We start from the raw sequence: 25,814 nt of genomic DNA, 5'->3' as shown, positions 1-25,814 counted from the left end.
AACGTCGATTCTGACCACTTTCTTCTGATGGTCAAAATGCGCCAAAGACTATCGATTGTCAACAACATCCGCTACCGTCGTCCGCCACGGTATGACCTGGAAGGATTCAAATTTCCCGAAGTCGTTACTAAATACGTGCAAAGCCTTAAGACAGCACTGCCGGAAGAAGGTTAACTCATCGAAGCCCCTTTATAGTACTGCTGGAGTAATGTAAAAGCAGCCATTAACAGCGCAGCGGAAGACGCCATAGGGTTCGTCGAGAGGAATCGACGTAACGGCTGGTTCGACGAGAAGTGTCAGACGATTCTAGACGAGAAGAATGCAGCGCGGACATTGATGCTGCAGTAAGCAACCCGTCAAAACGTGATGCGAAGCGTGATGGAAAGCGAAGACAGCAGACCCATCTGTTCCGGGATAGAAAGCGCTGCCTGGAGAGATGGAGTGTGAGGAAATGGAGCAGCTGTATCGTTCTCAAGAAACACGTAAGCTCTACAAAAAAATGAACGCATCCCGCGCCGGCTTTGTGCCGCGAGCCGAAATGTGTCGGGATAAGAATGGATGAATCTTGACGGATGAACGTGACGTGTTCGACAGGTGGAGCAGCACTACAATGAACACCTGAATGGCGCAGAGGCAGAGGACCAAGACGGCAGGAGCAACGACTTCGTCAGCACAGAGGATGAGGGAGACATTCCGACCCCTACGATAGGTGAAGTTAAGGATGCCATCAAGCAGCTCAAGAACAACAAATCAACTGGAGTGTGACTTCGGTATTGGCGGTCCACTCTACAATTGGTTGCAAACATATTTGGTGGGAAGAGCTCAGTATGTTAAAATTAAGGGACACGTCTCTGATTCGTTCACTGTGAATTCGGGAGTACCTCAAGAAAGCCACTTAGGACCACTGTTATTCGTACTCGTGATGAACAAGCTCCCAGACAAATTGACTAATGTTATGATTCTGATTTATGCTGATGATGTGAAAATTTTCTTGCCCGTCAAAACAAATAACGATTGTCTTAAATTACAACTGGACTTGCAAAGTTCTGGACAATTCTGCTTGGATAGTGGTCTAAACGTTAACGCTGAAAAATGTTCAGTTATGACAATTTCTCGTAAAGTATCTCCTATCGAGTTCAAATATCATTTCAATGGAACTGAGTTACCACGTAAAGAAAAAGTTCGCGACCTAGGCGTCACATTTGACCGATAACTTTCGTTTACAAATCATATTGACAATGTAGTTACAGACAGCTTGAAATTGTTTTCTCTTGTGAGACGGTACGGACGGGATCTCAAAGACCCTTCCCAAGTAACAAAACTGGTTTTATGAAAGTTTAATAGCGCAGTTTTGGCTGTATTGAGCACTATAAAACTTTGATAAAACCAATATTGTTACTAGGGTTATTCTATATTAGCCATTTACAAAGCGCTAGTACGGAGCAAGCTGGACTTTGCGAGCGTTGTTTGGCGCCCCCAATATGTAACACATATTCAACGAATTGAAGGAATTCAAAAAAGTTCGTGCGTTTTGCCTTACGGAACCTCAGATGCAATGGTGATCAACTACCTGCCTATCAAGACTTGTGTGCATTAGTTAATATTGACACAGTACATTGCCGACAAAGGATTGCTGACATAGTATTTTTCACCAATGTATTAGCAGGAAGGATTGATAGTCGAACCCTTTCAGCCCGAATACATCGTAATAGCAATACGTTTACGCTAAGAAATCCAAGAGTGTTTAACCCTCCGCAACGAGCTCGGAATTATGCACAACATGAGCCTACATGCCGTTTCATGAGATCATTTAATGAACTACAGCATATTGTTAACATCGACATGTCGCCTGCAATCTTAAAAAGCAGACTAAGTTTATATTTAACGGGTGTTAAATAAAGAATGAGTATTTTTTTCAATCACATATAAAAAAAAAAATTTTTTTTTTCATCGATTTCAGTATTTTTTATTAATAACATAATGTATTTTCTTCAAACAAATATCAGTGAATGTTTGAGTAAGGGCCGTGGTCGGCTGTTAGACGCAACTTTGTTTCGATGCTCTCACAAGAACGTTGTACGGCACTTACGTCCATTTTCCGGATACAATCCCGGATTCTTGTAGTCAGTTGCTTCGTATCCTTGGCCCTCCAATTGTTTTTATATACTAGGGCACTGATTGAGCCAAAGAAATCCTCTATTGGGCGGCACTGGGGCAAGTTTGTTGGGTTACGATCTTTCGGCACGAACGATATCTTTTTCTCCTCAAGATACGCCAGCGTCTTCTTGGCGTAATGGGAAGACACCTTGTCTGGCCAGAAGACGTACTTCCCATCCGCGTGTTGCTCGTTCAGGAACGGCAGCAGGATTTTATCGAGGCACTCTTCTTGATAGATTTGTTGGTTGATTGCCAGACCGCTCGGCTTAAACCAAGGCAATGCTGAAATGCCCCGGTCGGAAATGGCGATGTACAACATAACCTTTTTTTCAAACTTGTGCTTGAGCTTGTATTTCACTTCAGGCGGTGTGGATGACTTGTCGCTGGAGTAGTAATTATCATTTCCTGGAATATGCGTTTTGAACAGCGGAATAGCTTTCGTCGTCCAGAACGAAAGACGTCCCGCGGTATTTTTTGGTCATCCACCGACACTGTGTTTTAACCGTCTCAATCTGCTCCTCCGTGTACTCCGGCGACCTCGTCTTCTTCCTGCAGACGATTCCTTCCATCTTGAGGGTCCGATGGATCAATACGTGGGAGCAGCCATATTTCCGACCGGCGTCACGCAGGCTGGTTGCGTCCTTGTTGTCAAACAGCTTCTTTAACGATGTCTTCCTCTGCTTCGTCATTATCGTCAGCGGACGACCACTTCCGACCTTCCGCTCTACGTTCAGGGAACCCAGGATACGATATACCGTACTGACAGGTACATTTTCTTCCTTAAAATGTGTCACCGTGAACTTTTTTCCTTGCTGGAAATGCGTTTCGTAGAACCGTACAATGCGTTCGCGGAGCACGTGCTGTTTCGACGCCATCTTTGCTTTGACTAAATTCAAACTAGCAAAACCCAACACGCCTACTGTTTCTAGGGAGCCCAAAGAGCAATTTTCTTGGAGAAAGAAAGTTTTACGCTCTGTATTTGAGTTACTGAAAGGTATTGAAAAAATTCTCATTTTTAATTTAACACCCGTGAGAAGACAACTTCATGAGTGTTAATTGATTGTAATTTGTCTTTATTGTATTTTAATATTAAGTGTGGATAACGAGCCTAAAGCCTATATATATTCCATAAGAAATAAATAAAAAATAAAAACTGGAAAAGATGCATCGCAGCGGAGCTTATCAAACTGGGCTCGGATAGGTTGGCTTCTTGTCTGCACCAGCTGATAGTCAGGATCTGGGATACAGAACAACTACAGGAGGAGTGGAAAGAAGGAGTAATATGCCCAATATACAAGAAGGGCGACAAGTTGCCGTCTCTCGCCGCTAGCAGGAAGGTTTGTTGAAAGTTATCAAGCCGGTTTTGTGGGTGGGAGATCGACAACGGACCAAACCTTCACGCTGCGGCAGATCCTCCAAAAGTGTCACCAATACCAAGTCCCCACGCACCATCTATTCATCGACTTTAAGAACTTTAAGGTCTTTCCTGCCTCCTGTTCAACATTGCGCCTGAAGGTGTGGTCAAACGTACGGCCTTTAACATGCAGGGCACGATCTTCAATAGCGGCAAGAGCGGCTCTAAAACGCTCACTCACCGTTCCGAACCGACTCACATGAACAGCTCATGGTTCACAATGATTTACGACCGCTGAAAGTTCGTGTTTTCTCGGTAAACTTCGGGTTCGCGCGAACCTATCAGTTCTGGTGCGCTTAAAGAACCGTGGCTCTTCTTCGTGAGCCGTTCGTTCTTTCGCTCTTTTCTAAAAACTGGTTCATTTGAACGGCTCGTGAGCCGTTCGCCCATTTCTAGTAAATCTAGCCAGTTCGTCTGCTTTGCTGACGACGTGGACCTTATCGAAAGGACGTTCCAGGCGGTTGCTGAACAGTACAACAAACTAAAACGTGAAGCAGAAAAGGTTGGATTGAAAGTGAATACGTCAAAGACCAAGTGTCTGCTAGTAGGAGGAACCGAGCGCGATAGGGCTCGCATAGGCAGTAGCGTAATAATTGACGGAGACGAGTTCGAGGTGGTTGACGAATTAGTATACCTCGGATCTTTGGTAACGTCAGGCAACAACTGCAGCAGAGAAATCCGCAGACGTTTTGAAGCTGGAAGTCGTGCCTACTACGGACTCCACAAGACTTTGAGGTCTGGTAAATTTCGCCCCCGTACCAAGTGCACGTCCACGGGCACGAGACATGGATAATGCTCAAGGAGGACTTGGAAGCACTGGCCGTTTTCGAACGACGTGTGCTTAGGACTATCTGAGACTAAGCTGAGTATGTGAGGATGACGTATGGGGGCGAAGGATGAACCACGAGCTGGCGCAACTCTACGGCGAGCCCAGTATCCAGAAAATCGCGAAAGCTGGAAGGGTACAATGGGTGGGATATGTTGTAAGAACGCCGGACAACAATCCCGCAAAAATAGTGTTCGTCTCGAATCCGGCCGGTGCAAGACATAGAGGTGCACAACGAGCTAGGTGGTTAGACCAGGTGTAGCAGGATCTTGGAAGTGTGGGGCTCTCAAGAAACTGGAGACAAGCTGCTATGGACCGAGAACGTTGGCGTAACATTGTGACGCAGGTGAAATCCAGAGGGATGTTTCACCAGGAAAGTAAGTAATGCGTATCAGTGACATCTTTTCGTTCAAAGCTTTGTGCTTCAGTGTGAAATCCCTAGTATCTGAACGAAGTAAGCAGAATAGAGTCAGTGCAACGCTTTGCTCTCCGAAGACTACCATGTAACGAACAGACATATTCTTTGGTACGTATTCAGAGCAATATTCGTCTTCGATGTGCTGACCTCACGAGTAAATTGTACGGCGATTCTCAAACAACCTAACATATAGGGTAAATTAACCTATAGTGGACCCCTGTCCTATAGTGGACCACCAGGAAGATTAACTCAATTCATGCGAAAACTCTAGGGATTTTCAGAGAACTTCTATCGGGAAACATCTTGTCCAGCCAGTCTGCGTCACAAACATTTATAAATTTCGATTTATGTTCAGAGAAATTGAGCTATTACAACGGGTGGTCCCCTATAGGATAATAGATTAAAGAGGTCTACTATAGATAAATTTACCCTAAATTGGAATTTTTAAATGTTTTTGATGATAATAAGTATCAGATTGGCAGATTGGCTGGATAAGATGTTTCCTGATGGAGTTTATCTATGAATTCGTCGAGTTTTCGCATAAATTGAGTTGACCTGGCGGGTGGTCCACTAATTTATCCAGCGTTCGAGCACGTATGTTGCGAAATAGCCGCTTTTTAACGTACAGAATAGGGTAAATAAATCGCTTATCAGCATATAGTTGACCACCCGTCAGACTACCTAAATCCCTTTTAACTTAAGGTAAATAAACTTATAGTGAACCCCTTTCCTATAGTAGACCACCCGCCAGATTAATTGAATTTATGCGAAAACTCGAGGGATTTTCAAAAAACTTCCATCGTTACCAGCCAATCTGCAACACAAACATCTATAAGTTCCGACTTATGTTAGGAAAAATGGAGTTAATCTGACTGGTGGTCCACTGTATATTAATACAGCAAAGGGGTCCTCTATAACTTGATTTACCCTAAATCAGAAATTATATACAAATTCTGAAAATTCCTCCAGTTTTCGCGTAGATTTCTTCAACCTGGCGTGTGGACCGCTATAGGAAAGGGGTCCACTGTAGGTTAAAAAAATTTAAAAAAAAAGTTTTGAAGAAATGAGTAAAAAAAAATATATGCATGAAAATCGATTCATTGGTGATAAAAAACGAAAATCGACCAAAAGTAACATGGGACAACTATGCGTAGAACGGCAGTACAGGTATTAATAGTCTTCCAAACTAATATTCTAATTTGTTTACCTTAGTCTTCATTTTCTAAAACTAATTACCCAAAACTTTAAGGATAGAACATATTAAACAGATGACTCATGGACCTGACTTTTGTTCAGTGGCAACAAGCAACTTGTTACACAGATATCCGTTATCTGTGATATCAGAAATTATATGCACCATTTAGATGATGTCGTTAAATAGGCCTGAAAACCCAGCAACGTCATCATTTACAGTATCAACTTAATATCATAATTAATTATTCGACATAAAAAAGTAGAAAGCAACAATATTGACTTGCGGTTTACTAGGAAACCCTAGGATAATCACCTTTACCGAGCCGACAATGTGCGCTGCGGTCACAAAAAACGAAAGTTGTCTCAACTGTTCCGAAGGGTTTGCACTGGTGAGGGCATGAAAATATTGCATTTACTAACGGAATCATCATTTTCACAGGAAGCAATGTCGTCTTTCACAGACAAAGCTAAGAAAAAGTTCAATATAACCTTTAAATCAAAATGAATGCAACGATGGATAGGAAAGCTGGATTTGCTCTGAACGATTGGTTGAGCGCACCAGACAAAGCGAGGGGTAATCAAGATCGCTACTTGGAAGCCTCGGTCGTGATTTGTTTGTTGCTCCATTGAATCTCTTTCGATAGAAATCAGCAACCAACTGGCAAACCGGAGTAACGTGTGCTAATTGGAGAACTGCATCGCTTGAATGCATTCAGGAATAAAGTGCTCGTTTAATGTCGGCAGCTTTGTAGCGTTCAAAAGCACCAATTTCCTTGTAGAAGCCCTTAATATAAAAAGCAATCCATCTAGCAAGGTGTAGCAATGTATAGCAACCAAGTATTACTATCGATTGCTAATTAAAGACAATCATCGAGTCGGTTCGAAGCAAAACAATAACTATCAACAGTCAGCAAGACTGCTGCTGTTTCAGACACTGTATATATAAATACGTAAAAGGTTTAGTAGCTAAAACATCACGACACGACCTAACAGATTCCGTAAAACAAGGGTGAACAAGGAGGTTTTTTCAAGCTTAGGCTGGTATTCTAGTCGGAAAATTCCGTCACCTGTGAATAATCACAGACTAACACACGTGACACTGGGACTGGGAGTATTTCCACCCGCTGTTATACAGTCTTATCACTCATGGCGGTTGTACAATTTGACGCAATAAAACAAGCTCTTAATATATCATAAAATTAGGTAATATATTAAAAAAATCAAAATCTACGCCTTGAAAAAAGATTATTCAAGAACGAATCTTGCTTTGATTAAGCATGCTCAATTTACAATGTTTAGTGACCGAGAGAATAATAATTATTGCCAGCGATAACAAGTTCAGCCTAGTAAAGTTTCAGCCTTCTCTGAGAAGGCCGATATGAAAATCAAACATTTGTACGCTTGCCCACTGCTAAAATTCACCAGCTACTGTGTAAGCAATTGAAACCTATTCCTACTTTTCATCAGTGAACAAAAAAAAAACAAACTTTCGGGAACAAACGGTAATAGCAAACTTTGGTCTGTCGCATAGAACCGGTTCTCGAGCCTGTTCGTATCGTAACGGAAGACACATGCTGAGCTCACCATATACCACGGTGACCAGGTGATGTTGTCATTGTTTACACGTGATACACGAACCGATACCGTGACTGTTCACTGGCCTTACTGTTTCAACTGACCTCATCTTTCGCGCTCGAAGCGACTGCCGTATTCTTAATGGGCCACTCGACACACTGCGATACCGTAAACGAAGTGTGTTCTCATATTAAGAAGAGCATCCTTTTTTATACGAAAGCGTATAAAAAATTAAAAAAAAATAAGAAAAGTCTGCTTAAGAATTTTCAATAGTAGCTGAAAACTTTTTTTTGTAAAGTGCAGTCACCATTCGAATAATAATTCTATTGGAAATTTGTTCGTGATGTTAGGTCTGTTAGTAAGTGACAAATGTGTTTTTTTCTTGCGCAAAGAAAGACGATATCACGCCAGCTTTTTTGTAGAACTTGACAGAGTGTCCAGTATAGAGATATGCGTAGGATGGGGCGAAGTGATCGATTTTTCCGAACTATGTTTTTTTTTGTTCCATTTGGGGTCCCAAACAATCCTAAACTTACCGGCAATCGATTGGTTTTGTCTCCGCTCCGCGACAACACCGTCTGGTGCGCTGTCAGACAATCTCGTGCAGTTTTTGTGGTTCCCAATTTGACACATGCACGAAAGCTAGCGCTGCTGTCGAAATACAAGACGCAGCGCGAACACGGCAGCAGACCATTTACCTAAACTATTATTATCATCCGAAAGATAATTTTATTGGAACTTTGTTTAAAGCGTTATACCTGTTAATCTGTGGTATAACTATAATACAAAACTAGCCATGCGATGCGTGCCTAACAGATTCTATGCCTGTGTATATACCGAAAGTCCTTTTTTTTTGGATAAATTCTTAACATGTCAAAATAAACGGAACCAAAAATAATTCAGTACGTGGAATCTTTGAAAGTGTTACCAATAATGGATAACAATCAAATAACAACTACAGCATGAGTTGTTGTTTCAAGTTTGGTTTTTATAAATGTTCAAACTGAAAACGTAACGCAATATTAAATACGTACTCAAAATATAAGCGGACTCCAACAGGAGAAAACTATAAAGACAGGTCTGTATCGAATCTGTTTCTCTTGTGGGGGGGGGGGGGGGGAGGCTAGTATTTTTTGAATATCTACTCTCGTAGTCTGTGAAGGTTACATGTTTTTTAAAAGTTTAAATTATATAGAATGCAAATAGACATAGTACTACCATCAATTGAATCGTAAACACTTCACCTTTATTCTTTAATTGAATGATTCCTTTCTTAATTTCCAATACGAAGTGACAACAAACCGTCTTTCTCATGCGCTGCTACGAACCTGTACGGTGCGTACTCGTCGCATAGTATTTATTTTTGTTTTTGTTTTTTCTCCTTTATAAGAGCCGCATTCAACCAGTGCAAAGCAACGAATAATACGAAAGAAAATGCAACGAAAGCATTCGTTAGTTTAGTAATTAATGTTAATTTACATAGCATATATCGGCAACTGGTGTGGACGCAACGCTTCAAGCCATGACGCGTCAATCGTGGAGAATCATCTTTAGGATAGCGGCAATATTTTCACCTTTTCATTGAGAGAAATGGTTTGATATCCGAGTGGAATGTGCCAGGTGGAGCAGCACTGAATCATATTTTTCTTGTTGGCCTTTTTTAGGTTTCCCCTTTTTTTTACAAAACAATACCTGCGAGAACAGTTTTTTGCTTCCACTTTATTTACCATGGAATTTGATAATCTGAAGTGAAATATGCAAAATTACTCCGAGGATTCGAGAAGGGAGGAGTAAAGTTAATTCACTCCTCTAGCAGGTCCCGAGGTACAATGCTGGCCTAACAAGGTAGTCGTCCTAGGTTCGAACCTCGGCTCGAGAGAGACTGTTAGTGTCAGCAGGATCGCTGGTTCGGCTAGCTTCAAGAACGAAAGCGAAGAGAGTGCACCAACACCGATACTTATATGCTCGCATACTGACGACGAAGTCAACGTCTTAGGCTTGGCTAGAGGTGATTCTTCTTACTTCGTTGATGACAACTAAAATTTTGGATAATTTTTGAGGTTTTCTCAAGGTCTAAACACAATTGATACGTTGCGACTGCGTTTGCGGCAATTTCTGTCAAATTAATGTCAACGCAACGCAAACGTATCCATTGTGCTTGGGCCTTTACTCGACAATAATCACGTTCAAAACGCAGCGAAACAAGATGCATTGCACAAGCGCACTGTAGTACAGTTCTAACGGAACTGCTCAAAAACCGGCAAAAAGCACGGTAACCTATTTCAAGAGCGAAAATGTTCCGGTTTCGACTGTGTACCATATTCTGCAAACCTAAACAAGGATGGTAGTGAAAGACTGGTAGAAGTAATGAACAAAAAAAGACTTCGATATTCTTGTCTGAATCATGGTTCAAGCCCAGTGGTTTGGTTATCAATCACGATGTGTACCAGGACGAATGATGGAAGAAAATTTTGATTCTATTGCTTCATAAACACCATGACGATGAAGGTGGTATGTGTTTTGGCCAAACAAAGCATCATCACATTACGCCAAAATACAAAAGCACCCCAATTCACATTTGTACAAAAATTTACTCTACCAAAAAATTCAATAAATACATTTTCTCCATATTGCGGAAAATGTAATACTTTCTGAATGATAATGATTATGCTTTTGTTTGCAAATTTTGAATAGATTTCATTCTCGCTACTAAAGAAAAATATATAAAATCAACTCGTCAATAAACAACAGTTTAATGGATATTAAAGTTTTTTGGATATAACTTGTCAAAGAAGCTACTCATTAAAACTAAACTTAGTCTAAATAGTTCAAAAACCTGTGTGAATGGCTGGGCAGTACGTACTATTAGACTAATAGTATTAGTACTTCGTGTACATGCAGGCATAAAATAAACCCCATATGGTCGATAGAATCCTGCCCAGCAACTCCTATGCCTACCTCTTCGTGGTACCAGCTGGGATACGAGTAACCAAACAAAGATCATGGTTCCTAATCCGTAATGGGACCACAGTCGTATACTAACAGGGAAGCAGAGGGGGCCTGAAATTTTCGGAGGGAAGTCTTACTTTTTAGAACGTCTGTTTCCCAGGGGAGAGGCGGCTCACAACAGTGTCTGGCCCAGGGTGGGCAGCTGAATTGAAAATCATGTTGTTTCGAACGCCATAGCCAATATGGGAGCCCCATCACGAGACTCGGTATCGTGTTACTTGTGAAGCAGCATACCTTAACAATTACACTACGAACAATAGAGAAAATATAGCTCGGAATATTCGGCAAAGACCTAGGCAACGTAAAACGGACCACGAGTTGGTAGGAAAGTGACCATCAAAGAACATATTAAGGCCGGTTTTCTCAAACATCACAAACATACGCTTCCTTTGGGGTGTGGATATAGGCTCAGAGCATTGCCTAGAATGTAGCAGTACAGGTGCGCTCAAAACTATCTACGATGTTTCGCCCACGACAATGAATAGGGCAAGCTACGCAGGGTCACCGGAGAGCGATGGAAAGGAAAAAACTAGCTTGGAAAAACTATCTAAGTATCGTAATAAGAGAGAACGCGGCCAAATATCGACGAGCTTGAAATGAGTATACCACGATCTTCAGAAGAAAGAAACGCTAGTAGGAGGACAGAGATCGTGAAGAGCTGGAGCAACTACTTCGGGCCCAAAACCAATCCCGTAAGGGCTACACACCGATTCTAGATATGTGTATTGTGTATGGACGAGGAGGGAAACCCGATCACAAGCGAGCGCGAGGTGGTCGAAAGGTGGAAGCTGTTTTTCGATGAGCACCTCAATTGCGGATAGCGAACCTATACATTAGAGAGATGACAAGACACTCACCGTTAAGGCAACTGTCAACATCAAAACGGATAACGGCAATGCAAAATGATACAACTCGCCCGTTTTGATGTTGACAGTTGCCTTAACGGTGAGTGTCTTGTCATTTCTCTAATGTATAGGTTCGCTAATTGCGGAGCAACGCAAGGAGGCGAAAGGGAACAACCTTGGAGTGTATACGAAAACAGTGTCCCAATTCCCGATATCCGGGAGATCCTACGGGAAATTGGGACACTAAAGACAAATCAAGCCGCAGATAAGAACAGACTTCCGGCAGAGCTCTATAAACATGGCAAAAAGGTTCGCCAGAGTTTTATTTCCAGAATTTGATAGGAAGGGAGACTACCGGATAAAAGAATGAAAAGAGTTGTATGCTCTATCTATAAAAAGTACGATTGGCTATAATGCAGTATCTACCGTGGCATAACGTGTCTGTTCCGCCGTCTTTTTCCTCTAGCAAAAGGATGCGTACGCGCTGCTACGGAACAAATCTTCGCTCTTCGGGAGATCCTACAGAAACGCCGGGAGTACAACGTGCCCACACATTACGTCTTCGTACTGATCTTAGTAGACTTCAAGGTGTATAATACAGCCGATCAAGACCAGCTATGGCAAATAATGACAACGGTTGTCCTGATAAACTGACACAACTTATCAAAGCTACCTTCGATTGAGTGATGTGTCATCATTGCTAGCTTTAGTAAAGAAGGTGGTAGGGATAGCTGGTGGTCTTGAACCGCTGGCATTGGAAATAAAATGCAATGCCGACAGGAAGGGTTTGTCGTGGGTTACTGTCACACCCCTAACGCACCTGCACAGATAGGCCAGAGTTGGACCACCGCACCCTAAAGCACGCAGCCCGCCACCTATCGGTTTTCCGAACACCAGTACCTAATCTATAGTGAGTGGAGAGATCAAAAAGTGCGGCTAGGATAATTGGCGCGATAATTTAGACGAGGTCAATGTCTTAGGGCACATCACTCCCTCGTTAAACAGATTCAAAACTGAACGGTCGCGATCTGTGAAAATTCTAAAAGCGAGAAAACAAGTAAACTCCAAGATGATAAAAAGTGTGGGCTATAGTAAATAGCAAGTAAGACACTCTCCTTGTCCCTTTAACAATTACCTCGTCACCAATAAGCTAATCAGGCCAAAATACGACGCATATTCACCAGAACCCCGCTGTTTTACATTTAAAAACCGTCAAGACAGACAATCCACGTTGGACCTATCATCGGTGGCTGAAGAATTCGATCAGTGGCCATTTGGCGGCAAAGGCCGCTAGACAGTGCCTGGAGAGGACGGAACGCAAAGGTGGACAGTGTGCTGAAGGTGAAACAGGGCCCCGGAGAAGTAACGAAGTTAGAAAAAGGTTAGCTAGAGTTAAGGGAGTGGGGACCAAAAGCTAGTAATAAAAATTGTAAACGCATAGAGACTCAAACAAGTATTTTCCTGAAACCACGAAATCTCCCTTAAGTAAGCCGACTCTGAGACAGTCTTTCAGGGAGTCCCTATAACGCTCGCTGCTGAGGCTGGGAAATACTTACAGATGTGTGCGTATCGGGGACACTCTCGCATCCCTTCGGAACGCGCGGAGAGTTTGGACAAGGAGATGGACCTGCACGTTGTTCAACATTGCTCTTGAAGGTGCAATCCGGCAAGCGGATATCGAAACGAGGGCACGATTTTCAGTAAAGGTAGTCCACTCATAGGCTTCACAGATGACCTCGACGTGAAACTATGCAACGGCTGAGGCAATCTACGCCAGACTAAAAGTGGTGGCTAAGAAAGTTGGACTCGAAAAATAATGCGACTAAAACCAATAATATGAAAGGGAGAGGCTCGAGAAAAATCGACATTTGCCTACCACGGACGGTGATGAACTCGAAGTGGTAGATAAATTTGTCTCCTTGGGATGTCTGGTAACCGCCGACAATAACACGAGTCAGGAGATCCAAAGACGTATTCAGGCTGGAAATCGGGCCATCTTTGGCCTTTAAAAGACGCTTCGACCCAGAAGCATACGGTGCCGCGCGATGTACAAAACCACAATGAAACCAATGAACCTATGGACTTGAAACCGTGACGCTGCTCACAAAGGACATCAGCGCACAGGCCGCAAAGTGTTGCGGACAACATTTGGAGGCATGCTTGTCATTCTCCTCAGTATGTGGAAACAGCGCGGAGAAAATTCACCGAGCACTTCCCTTTCAGTATGTACCTGCGTGTAGCAAATGCTTTCACCACACTGCTCCTTTCTACACTTCGAAGTGTCTCAACCAACTTCCAGAGAGACACACACACCTTCGGCTCACTCCACATCTGATAGAAACAAGAGGGGTGAATCCAATCACTCTACACAGAGAATACGCAGAAGTACACCACAGTGTCCACTGGCGAGTAGTCCCAAGAGTGAAAAAAAAACCTTCTGGGCAAAAGTGTAGTCCTCGCGTAGCTACACTGCGAAAACAAATTCGACCAAAGTAAATTCGACCGGCACGAGCGGCACGAGCAACGCAGTCTATTTTTTTTCTCCCAAACTTTTTTCCTCTTCTGCCATGCTCAAGAAACAAACTGTAAAACGCACCGCAGATAGCTCTGCTGTGTAATTATTGTGCGTGATGTCCATACGTGTGAGAAAGTACACCATAGTTCATTGTCTCGCAAGAGAGAGATTTCAGATTTCACCGCGGTGCTTTTAGGAAGCTCACCAGATAAAAATCGTCCGTCGTTCTCTTCTAGCATGTGCGTTGATTTGCTCTTTAGTGTGAGAGCAGTTGTTTTCGCAGTGCAAGATGTTCTCCTGCACTCTAGAGATTTTCTGAGGAGCAAAGACAAGCATGTTTGGAGGAGTACAAACCGAAAGCGGAGAGTGGACGAGGAGCCCAGGACTGAGGAGTACAAACCGAAAGCGGAGAGTGGACGAGTAACCCAGGAATGAGGACAGGGAAGGGAAATTCTTGATACAACACGAGCCACCACAGCTCTAGGCTGCTGAAGTAAGTAAGTAAATGGTCATAACTATTTTCATTTTAAGTATGCAGTTCATAAAAGATATAAAATGGTTGCTGTGCGTCTTGCCTTATCGATGATGACCACGGAAGAGGCAGAACCAACCCGATGATTCCGCAGCATACTATGATTCGCCCAGTTTCATATTTAGAATTGCTGTCAATATAGAATGGCTGCTGCACATCCCCCTCCACGTCAGAAAAAATAATGAATGCGTTGTTAGTTTACACAAGTTGATTTTGGGTTGAAAATTAGAATCATAGTTGAATTTAATGTTGAAATATCGACAAATCGTTTGTGAAGAGCTTTTGCTTCGCTTCTCGTTTCTAATTCAAAACGAATAGCATTGTGACGTAGTCTAAGTTGAAATCGTCTACCCCGCGTACAGGCTGCTGCGTATACACACGCACACACAGACAAACAACCCTTGCAGAGGTCAGAATACCGAGCCACGAACCTCAATAACAAACCTCCCGTTTTTCTTTTTGAACGAATCGAAAAAGGTCATTGGAAACATTGAAAACCATATGTAGACGGCCCCCTCATCTTTATAACGTTTACAGTACCCCGTGGTTCTGTGGTTAGCGATGTCGGTCGGCTAGCTCTCCCACACGGTTGTGATATCGGGTTCGATTCCCGATCAGGTCGAGGATCTCCCGAGCTGGAAATTTTCTCGACTCAGCACTGGGGCACGGTGTATCGTTGTACTTATCCTACAACATGCAAAATGTGCCGAAAACAATATCGATAACGAATTCTCTCCACTAATCTAGTTGATCCGAGACCGCATTAGCCCCCCAGGCTAGCGTGCGATATTGTTTGTTAGTACCCAAACGGCTTCTCACTCCCTTTAACAATTGTGCTCTAATAGTTCTTTCTTGGCAGGTTACGTCACATCCACAAAGGCGAATCCTCTACACCAATCATTCCATACACAATGGCAAACCTTCCAAACATGTAACTCTTAACTGCACAACTAAAGAGGCTATGCATTCTGAAGTAGTATCGATCAAGGACTCCACTCCAGCTGTTCGGATTTGCAGCAAGTACTTTACCCCGCATCGCCTCATCAACCGCCAAAAAATTTGCAAGCGCTACGGAGATCCAGAAATTTTCGCGATATCCCGCCCACTCGTTCCGAACCCGGTTTACTGGTATGCCTTTAGAGCATGGTTCAACATGGTCTCGTCGGATTACTGTTTTATCAGCTCTAGAACGACAATCAACTCACGCCACGCCATTTGCCGGTGTCGCCACACTAAGGAACTGTTGTAAACGATCCCCCGCTGCGACCGAAACCTTCTCCAGCTAACAAACCTTTTCGAGCAAGGACCCTATCTGTCCGACAGGACTACTGGGTTCAACTTGCACTTCTGTGTGACCTGAGCAACTCTGGAGAAACGAAACGCTCGTCAAACGTTCCGGACTAACACACACGATTCGCATAGATTCTCTAGGATTCCTCACATTGGATTCGTGAGCGTCCTTGGAAAGGATTCCCGAAAAAAGAATCCTCAGGAATGCCCTGTATATGGCTCTAGGATTCTTGAATAAGAATCCTGAGTGGTAATCCTCCGGATCGTGTTTGCGATTCCTTTTACAATTTGTTCCAGATGAAATCCTTCGAACGTTTCTCTTCATATTAAAATGATCAGCTGCAGGATAGAAATTACAAACACACGAAAAAACTCAGGCTTTTTTTGGTATTTTTTCGTTAATGCATAATACTCAGAGTAACGTTTGGCTTTACTTTTTTTTCTTCATTCAGGTTCAACATCTCGTAACCTAGAGCCATATCCTATCAAAAATTTGTTACAAGCGTCTCGAACAATTGAGCCCATAGTACTCCGATTGTCGTCTCACTATCGCATTTCTTGCAATTAGGGATGTACGTCTCGTGTCACCGGATCATGAATCCTCTAGTATCCGTCCCATCTAGTCGATTGTTTATTATTGGTTTATCAATGAACGTCTCGTAACACCGAATGATCATCAATACAGTCAGGTTTTTTTTTACGCGGGGGATACGTACCTCGTAAAAAAACCGCGTAAAAAAACCGCGTTAATTCAAAAATCCGCGTAAAAAACCACGTTTTTTTTTTCAAAATCCGCGTAAAGTAATCCAGCAAAAAGGGCTTTTAAAAAAACCCGAGACGCTCTAGAACCAGTATTCAAAATTGTCCTCTTTGACGATCATTCCGGATCTTTCGGTGGGCGGAGAGTTTTTTTTGGACTAAGTCTTTTACTAGATAAACACTTAAACGTTTCTGGTTCCAACCCACGTTAATTCGGAAATTCGTGAAAATTTTTTTGAATTAGCGCGGTATCGCGTAAAAAAACCGGGTTAATTCAAAAATCCGCGTAAAAAACCGCGGTAATTCATAAATCCGCGTAAAAAAACTGCGTTAATTCAAATCCGCGTAAAAAAAAACCTGACTGTATGGTGAAACGTCTCGTATCATCAAGTTAATTCGAGCCATTTTTCCTGCGGAAACTATGTCCGACGAGATCGACATTACGTGTCACGAGGTAAACTCGCTCAATTTGGAGAAACAAATCGATACGAGCACTGCAATATACTTAACAAATAAAATTTATAACAAACAATCGAAATCAGTTTGATTATCCTGGAATTTATTTTTTTTTTTTTTTTGTAGTTAATATCTGAACTTGCAATAACAAAAAAAAAGAAACCTAGCACGATCGTCAAATGTGCGTCTTGCCTTATCGATGTTATTCCACGAAAGAGGCAGAACCAACCCGATGATTCCGCAGCATACTATGATTCGCCCAGTTTTATATTTAGAATTGCTGTCAATATAGAATGCCTACTGCACAGTTGCAATGCTTCAAAATTGAAACGATTGAAACGTTTGTCTCTTCCAATGTCCTTATCGCCTAAGTTTTGCTCCAAAAAGGCCTTTTTGATCTTTTTCAATGAAAACACACCTCAAAACTTTGGTCAAACTACTGATCTCAGCAGGCTTTTTCAAATTAAAAAAGTTGTACCGTCTATTGCTTTATTAATTCACGGTACTAACTAACACCTATTGTCATTCTATGAGGTTTTTATATACTTAACTCTTACTGAGGCCAGTATTTGGAGAGTGAATGAAAAAAAATTACGATTTTGAGTTCTCATACAACTGTGCTCAACTCTGACCGTACAGCTACGTTGGTGTCGTTTTCCACCCATTTTTTACAATCGTTATTTCCTATAAACCGATATTTGGCTGTAATTTCTTCACTTTGTTGCTTGAACATTAGCACCAGCAGTGGTGATATTTGATTTTGGGACTTTTCGGTTAGACTGGGTCGTTTTGGACCCGTTATATTGTAGTGCGATTTTCATGGGTTAGTGAGGTTCAGTGTGATTTAGTTGTTTACACTAGTAAAACTCGCAAACGGTGAAAAAAAATTGAAAAAAATATCAAATGAAGAAATTAGTCTTTTCTCAGAAAAGTCGACTGATGAAGACTTTTCAACTGGTAGTAAAATAATGACAAATATGTTCCCAAAATCGCAATAGAAAATGAAGAATCTATGAAGTTTCACGAAGAAGACGACTGGAATAATAAGGGAGGAGTACCAGTTATGGCAATGCCTAAAAAATGTACCAGCTATGGCATGAATCATCATGCCCCACGAAGCAATTAGCGATTAGCTGTCGATTCACTAATTTCTTAAAAGGCTCGTCAATTCAACCGGTATACTAAGTTATTTAGCTTTAATGAAACGCCTTCTCTACTTCCTCAGGAATTGTATAAAAGTTATATGTGAAAACTACTCTTGATAATGATGTAGAAAATGTTAGAAGACGGTGGAGTTTTCACGCATATTTCAGGAAAGTTTAAATCAACCCATCTTCAATAATTTTTTTTCTAGTTAGTTTGCTTTAGGATTGATAGACGAAAGTTTTTCCTATTTTAATTTATTTTTATTTTATTTTCAATATTTCTATTTAAACTAGATGCGAAATTAATGCATGACACATAAACCCGTGCTTAGGCCACGATTGCAGATAAACAGGTAAATCGATACAAACCGCTCAATTATCTGCAACTTTCTTATTTTCAAGACGAAATATTGAATCTAGAATCACGGATGCAGCGGGAATCTACTCTTGGCGTCTGTGCCACCATGTGCATGCAGGTGAATTATTGTCGACCTTTGAAACGTCTCATTTTCACACAAATCTTCGATATACGATTTAGATACGAATAAGTACATCCGTTTGATTTTGGCCCATTTTCAGACCCTTACATGAAACGTTTTATGCTGGACGTAGTGTTACATTGAAAGCACTTTTAGATGTTCATACAAATAAATTAAAAACTTATTTATTTTTTGGTATACTTTAGATAAGAGAAGGAAATTCTTATTTAAAGTATTAATACCATAAACTATCGCAACTATTTTACGGGTTGGAAATTGGTGTCAAATCGAGACCGAATAAATAGAACATCATGTTATGGAATCTTAAAGTAGCACCTAGGTATTGCTTTTATTTTATTTTGCTCACCCGGCTACTGTTGCCTTCTACATACTAAAAATTAGAGAAAATACATTTTAAGCTTTGATAGCATGCAAGCGCACGACTGATTTCTTTGGAAACAACGAGCAAGCGCCCATAAGAAAACATCCCGCAAAACATTAGGTAGATCGGAACCGGTTTTCCTCGATTACTAGCCTCCAGCATATTGCCGTCAAGTGTTGCTCGCCGGCCTATTGGCCCGTGTGATGCGAAGAAGCGATGTGAAGCTTTTGCTCAAATATTTACTTAAACCACTTTCGCCTTGAAGTATCCAAACTGTACAAAACCAACAAGCCGCACGATAGAGTTTTGTATGTTTATTCGGCCTGCAAACGTCTGGGAAGTATACTTATTCGCAGTGGCTGAGAATTCGAGTCGATCATCGTCACTTGTATTGGAATATTCAAATGTGAACAATTATGTAGGGACCAGTTTTTTTTTTCGGCAAGCACAGTGTTTTTTATCCCGCGCTCCAGTAGCGAGATTTATATCTAACTGAAAGACACGCTAAAATGTAACAATCACAAGATGTGTACATTTGTTTCCTGCATTGCGACTAGTTGCTGGCACGAGGCACTACGCTCTGCCGGGCAAGCCGCTACCCACACACCAAATTTTCATTGCTGGAAACCAGCAAAATTTTGCTGATTTTTGGTGAGCTGTGTTTCCAGCAATCTGTTCAGCAAAATGAAATTAGCTGATTATTCAGTAATGCTCAATCACATAAAAATGACAGATCGTTTGCTGCATGTTCAGTAAAACAAAATACAAATTGCTGGTTGTCAGCTATGACAATTTGCTGTTCATTCAGCAAAGCATAAATCAATTTGCTGGTTAACCAGTTAGTTCAAGGGAACCATGTTTCCCTCAGGCACCAGCTTCTATCCGCCCATCGGATCATAGCCAAATTACTGTTGAACTAGAGATGTATGATTATCATTTCAACCTTTAAGTTCATCTAGCCCAACAGTGACTTAGCTATGGTCCAATATCCGCTATCAGGAGCTTAGAGATGATCCCGTACCAGCTGCACAGCGATTTGGCGCGTTTTACTAATGTCAGCTTGACGTAAAATATTTTGACATATCAATTCTTTCGCTGGATTCCAGCAAACCTTCATTTACTGTTTTCTGTTCAGCAAATAGATTTGCTGTATTTTTGCGAATCACTGAATCGATTACTGATTTTCAGTGAATTTATCAATGAAATACTGGTTTCCAGCAAAAATTAAATTACTGAACGAAATTCAGTAAATTGTAGAACTGAATTACAGAAAACTTTTGAAAAAATACTGTGATTCAGTAAACAAGTGATTTGCTGATACACTTTCAGCAATGTACTTTGCTAAACCATAAAGAGAATTTTTGGTGTGCAGAGCGCAAGCTACGGCTGTACGATCGGCAAGAGTCCAGTTATAGGTCATGCGATAACTGCACCGATCAAATTACAAACGACAGCCCCATTGCAGACAACGATTCCAAAAAGGGCTACAAAGAGAACAGATTAATTGCATAATCGCCACCTTTCAAGGTGTTACGGACATAGCTAGTTATAAATGCCAGCCGGATTGAGCACTCGGACCTGTACAGATGATGATTTAATCTCCGCCATAACCGCCAGCAAAAAGTGATGAGATATTACCATAAGTTTCTGGCTTAATGCTGTAGAAAGATTGAAAATCAGAAGTTGAAGATATAGGTGCGATTATAGCTGGTTGTGCATCCACTTTAGATTGTATTCCTCAAAGCCTGAGCTAATTCAATAAAAGTCATTCTGTTAATACTGCTGAATTAGTGCAGTGTCTCTTACTTTTTGGCTAATAACTTCATGACTTAGTAAAATATTCAATTTTTCGAACCTAACTGAATTGAGGTTGCTTATATGTGGTACAAGCTACTACAACGCTCAGGATGATGTATGGGTTATCAACGTTGAGTATATTTTCGACAAATTTAAAATTTGAAAAAAAATCTCCACAATAATCTAGAAATTCGTTCAGTGTCGAAAACGAAAACGTAACGAAAAATACTTTTATATAATGCCAAATATACAACTCCTCTTGTCACAAAGCGGATTAGATCTTAGACAAGGGTATGACCTGAACAGATTTGACAAAGACAACATTGTTAACAGAACTTAATGAGACATAAGCTACATATTTTCCCAAAAATACCACGCTGTCACAACATAGACCATAAATTCAACAATAGAGGTCAACTGGTAGTAGTTATCGTGCAATTCGCCATGGAAATCAACTAAATTTAATCCACTCACGTTATTCAGCAGTCATAATATTTGCATATCTGTAAACTCTCTGCACTGCCGCCAAAAGCATCCATTTGGTATCCGCATGCCGTGCGGCCGCATTCGCGAAATGGTTCCCCCACGGTGCCATAACCTCAAAACGTAATGCGAATATCTTATTCGGGGAGAATAAACCGAGCAACCACCGTATGTAGCCTGAATTCCCTTTTGGAGTAACGGTTATTGGCTGAAATAATTTCGTTTCCATCAAAATACAATGATGACAACGGTACCACACACTTCAACCAAATTGCTGAGAAATTTAGTAGAATTATCGACCAGTTTTTGGAAGGTTTTCCAAAAACGTCTGCACAGAGACTGACAAAGATTGCTGAAATGTCGTTTCTAGATGCTGATGAATTTCATAACAAAAATAAAATAATTTTCAACTCTTTCCTCGAAGGTAAGATAATAAAAAGGTTATGTTGTATGGGCCCATTTGGCCTCCTAGCAATCGCCTATGTCGCAAATAGTGCTCTGAAACTGGTTTTAATATATAAACACACTTCTGATCTCACCAAACAAAAGATAAAACGTCGAATCAGGTTGAGCCACCCACTGCACCGACAAGAAGTTGATTTTTTCCGTTTGAATACCAGACGGTTTCATTCATAAGGCTGGACGTAAAATGCCGAGCAATATTGTTGAATGGAACCGTAGTGCACTATCATCCAATCGGAGCTGTTAGATTGTCAAGAAAAAACACAACATGAACACCATTTAGAATATGTATATCTCTTTTTTATTAAAATACACACACTTCGTTTTTTTTTGTCGAACTTTGCACACTTTTTCCTGAGTTTTCGCCAGCTTAGCACGTTCGGTTTACTTTCTGCTTTCCTTTAAATGTCAAAAAATGAAGATTGTTTAATAAAACTAACATATCGTACTGAAAAAAAATGCAAAACGAATCAGTTATTATACTGACATTTCACTGCATTTAATGTGTAAGCCACAAATTAGCTATTACTACACACTCAAATTTTTTTGCCGGGTCTCGGTAATTTTTGCCGGGTCTCGGTAATTTTTGCCAAGAACGGCACCACTGAGTGCTCGGTTAGAAAAAAAATTGACAGCTGTCACATTTTTACGAAAATCTCGGTTCAACCTAACTGAAGTTTCGGCACAAAATATTAACGAGCCGAAATATCAGTTAGGTGAACCGAGATTCACGAAAAAATGTGACAGCTGTCATTATATTTTTAACCGAGCACTCAGTGGTGCCGTTCTCGGCAATAAATTACCGAGACCCGGCAAAAAATTTTAAGTGTGTAGTATTTTAGTTTAAGTAAGTTTAAATATCTAAAAATGTCCGGTTTGTTTATCCAAATGGATGTCGGATTCATTTTTCACATTTTCAACATTAGGTATTAATAATATACGTAGCAGCACAATTGGAAACAACGTTGACTTAAGAGTTGTGCTTCTTAAGTTAACAGTTTTTACTCCTAAGATGATGCATTGTAGAAGCCACAAACTTCGAATATTCGAATTCACAAGATTCGAAAAGAGTGATTGCGTCACCTGTCAAAACACTGCTTCATATTCGAATATTTCTTCAGGAAACATTGAGAAGTATTTTGGCCAGTGACACATCCACCATATTCGAGTCTTGCGCACTTGAAAACGCAAAATCGGCCATTTGTGGCTCTTAAAAGATGAACCGATAGTTATTGCGACACTTTCAAACTTGTGTGACTTGTTTCAACCTTGATCAAATTTAACCAAATTTTGCAAAGTACCTCATCAGGGTATTGTTTGTATACCCGCTCAGTTTTACAATCGTCAGTGAGATTTGGGTCGAGATAGAATAAAATTAGGTATCACGGATTTTATACCCAAGTAACACACAAAACATGTTAGTAAATAATTCACAATGACAGTAGTCATATAAGAATACTATAAGCGCAATTTAAAACTTGTGTTGTTATATTCTTGTTCTCGAGATGTTATTTCATAGCATAAGTGTATTTAATATACTATCGAATATAAACTGCTGCTGCTTATCTATAACTTGTGTTTATGATGTTATCAAAACAGTACAGAAAGCAACTTAAAATACAACATTTGCGAGATGTTTTTCATCAGTAATTCAACCACATTTCGAACACAAACTCATTTTTTCCTGGTTTTGGAGATGTTTTTCAATAACACGAGTTAAACAAACAACAACTATGACACAAATGACACTTATCTTAAAGTTGTCCTTCAGATGTTTTCACTATGTATTAGAAAAACTGTGTATGAAATGCCCAGCCAGGGCAGCCGCGCGCGTTCAATATTGTACGCCTAATAACAATACTACGTACCTGTAAAGTACTTTTCCTGTTATTGGTATTCGAAAACCAACGTAAAACTATTTGATCAAATTGTTAATCAAATTATTTAAACGATTTTAATAAACCTATTCGAGATGGGTCAAAATGCGCCATGAAAAGGTAAACAAAACGCTTACAGTGCTACCAATATCACTCAAATTTTTGTTACCGTATATCTAACAACGTTGTCTAGTTTTGAATTATTTTATGTCTAGATAACGTTGAAACTATGCGAAAACAATTTTGATATTCAAGCGACAGAAACAATTAATTTTTAAAGGTCGAACATTGCTTTTCATCATCAATTTATAAATGATTAAAAGTGCCACTGACAAAAACGATCATCGAACTGGTTGCACTGCGCGTAACAATACATTTGCGCATGCGCTGGGTAAATGTTGTCATAGCAACGCATTTTCGCATGCGCTTTGTTATGGCGAATTCGGTTTCTGATTCGCGTCGTTACTGAAGAATAAATCCAATATTTACCATTAGATCACAAATCAATCAACTTTAAGACTTATGGCAGCTTCGTGGAATCATTTCACCGTTCAAAATGGTCGTGAAATAATTCCACGCGAAACGTCGCTTTTCTCACTTACGTGAGTCCCGTAATAGGATTTTGTTCACTTCACTCTGATTTCACCGTGAAGTGACTCCCGTAATAAGCACCATTATAAATTTTGAATATTTACTCCAAAAGTTGTGATTTTTCTTGAAAACTGATCTATGATCACCCGTGGCCTAAAACGGAAAACGTGATCTTGTACAGTTTTTGAGTAATGGAGGAAAGCAACCCGCGTGAAAAAAGACCTTACTGTATTGTTATTATGGCGCGGTCTTGGCTGGCCAAACAAGGTTTCGATAAGACTCCTTCCCCTTGACATAAAAAGTCCCGCTTAAAAATCACCTGGCCAGAGAGGAACGTTAGGTGTAGTTTCACTCCAGGGAATCGTATTTTACGATATTGGTAGGATAGAAAGAGGCTCAGTATAGTTGAGCAGTAAGCTTGAAACGAAAGGGCAAACTCTCACACACAAGCACAGATATAAATGCAAAAGAGTATCATTTAGCGCTCTGGTCGCAGTGATGAAACCACACAGAGAAAAAAAACAATCATCAATATATGAATATCAACCATCTCAGGGGGCCTTTAAACGAAAGGACAAAAAGGAATTGCTTGGTTGCTTGCTTGGGTAGACTGCCCGTAGTTGCACTTCATGATTGGTCGAACCAATAACATTGCAAAATGAACCAGATGAATAATGCTTAGTACTAGCATTACATTCTCATTGTGTAATTTTCACAGGTTCAAAATACTTTTACCAATAACGACGCTGGCCACGACCCAAAGCACTGCATCCCAGCGAGTATCATAGGATTGGTATTGTATTAATATGAAAGTACACAACTCTAGTCACTTTTTAGTTAATAGTACAATATATAACGCAGAAATCAAACTTGAATATCACGAAGCCTATTACGCGACGAAACTCCTAACTTACAAACAATACGCGAAATAATTCGGTTTCTATCTATCACAAAAAAGAATCATATATAGGATATGGCCCAATATATAGGAAAATAAAACAATAAAAATTAACAAAATTACTGCGCAAAACTGAACAAAGTTTCCGTAATCGTCCGATCAGAAATAATCGTGGTAAGCGAATCGATTGCATTCGAATGTTTACTAGTCTCGCGCATAAATAACGAGTTTAATTTATCTATTGCTTCGAAAGCTATACAGGAGCAATTCTCGCTGAAACCAGGCCACTAGGTGCACAAGGTCTTTCGAATTTGATATAAATGCACATATAAGTTAGGAATAGAGAAAAAACGATTATGCCATTTATGTTTGAATAGTTTCTTAAAAAGTTGAAATTTTAACAATTCTTGATGTTTTATTTGAGCTATATCTCTGAAATTCGTTATGGAACCTACAACAAGTAGCATTTTTCTGTAGAATGGAGTGATAGGGCTTTCATTTGAAGTAATCAGAATTTTGGCCGCCATCTTGAATTTTGCCGCCATCTTGGATTATATCAGAAAAATGAAATTTTGGTCATGTTCGCAACTACCGATTTTCGATCTAAGACCAGCATTGGAAAGCTGAGAAAAAATGCTATAAGATGCAAGAAAAAAAAATAGGTGAGCATCAGTAACGGACCAGCCAAAAAAGTAAAGTAAAAGTAAGTA

The 25,814-nt window shown here is 40.6% G+C and overlaps 1 protein-coding gene and 1 long non-coding RNA gene across 3 annotated transcripts in view; both read right to left on the bottom strand.

The window, feature by feature from the left end:
- Positions 1-25,814, bottom strand: part of LOC129721773 (uncharacterized) — an 89,604-nt gene that overhangs the window by 5,074 nt on the left and 58,716 nt on the right. The gene's annotated exons all lie outside the window — the stretch shown is intronic.
- Positions 21,232-23,738, bottom strand: LOC129721803 (uncharacterized). Its single transcript, XR_008727499.1, has 3 exons — positions 23,607-23,738; positions 22,056-22,186; positions 21,232-21,978 (listed from the first exon to the last, which is right to left on the bottom strand). It is a non-coding gene; the product is annotated as an uncharacterized LOC129721803 (long non-coding RNA).

Source organism: Wyeomyia smithii, chromosome 1 (genome assembly GCF_029784165.1).
Source record: "Wyeomyia smithii strain HCP4-BCI-WySm-NY-G18 chromosome 1, ASM2978416v1, whole genome shotgun sequence".
Taxonomy (NCBI): domain Eukaryota; kingdom Metazoa; phylum Arthropoda; class Insecta; order Diptera; family Culicidae; genus Wyeomyia; species Wyeomyia smithii.
Note: the sequence above shows the minus strand (reverse complement) of the source record. Positions and strands in the feature narration are given on the sequence as shown.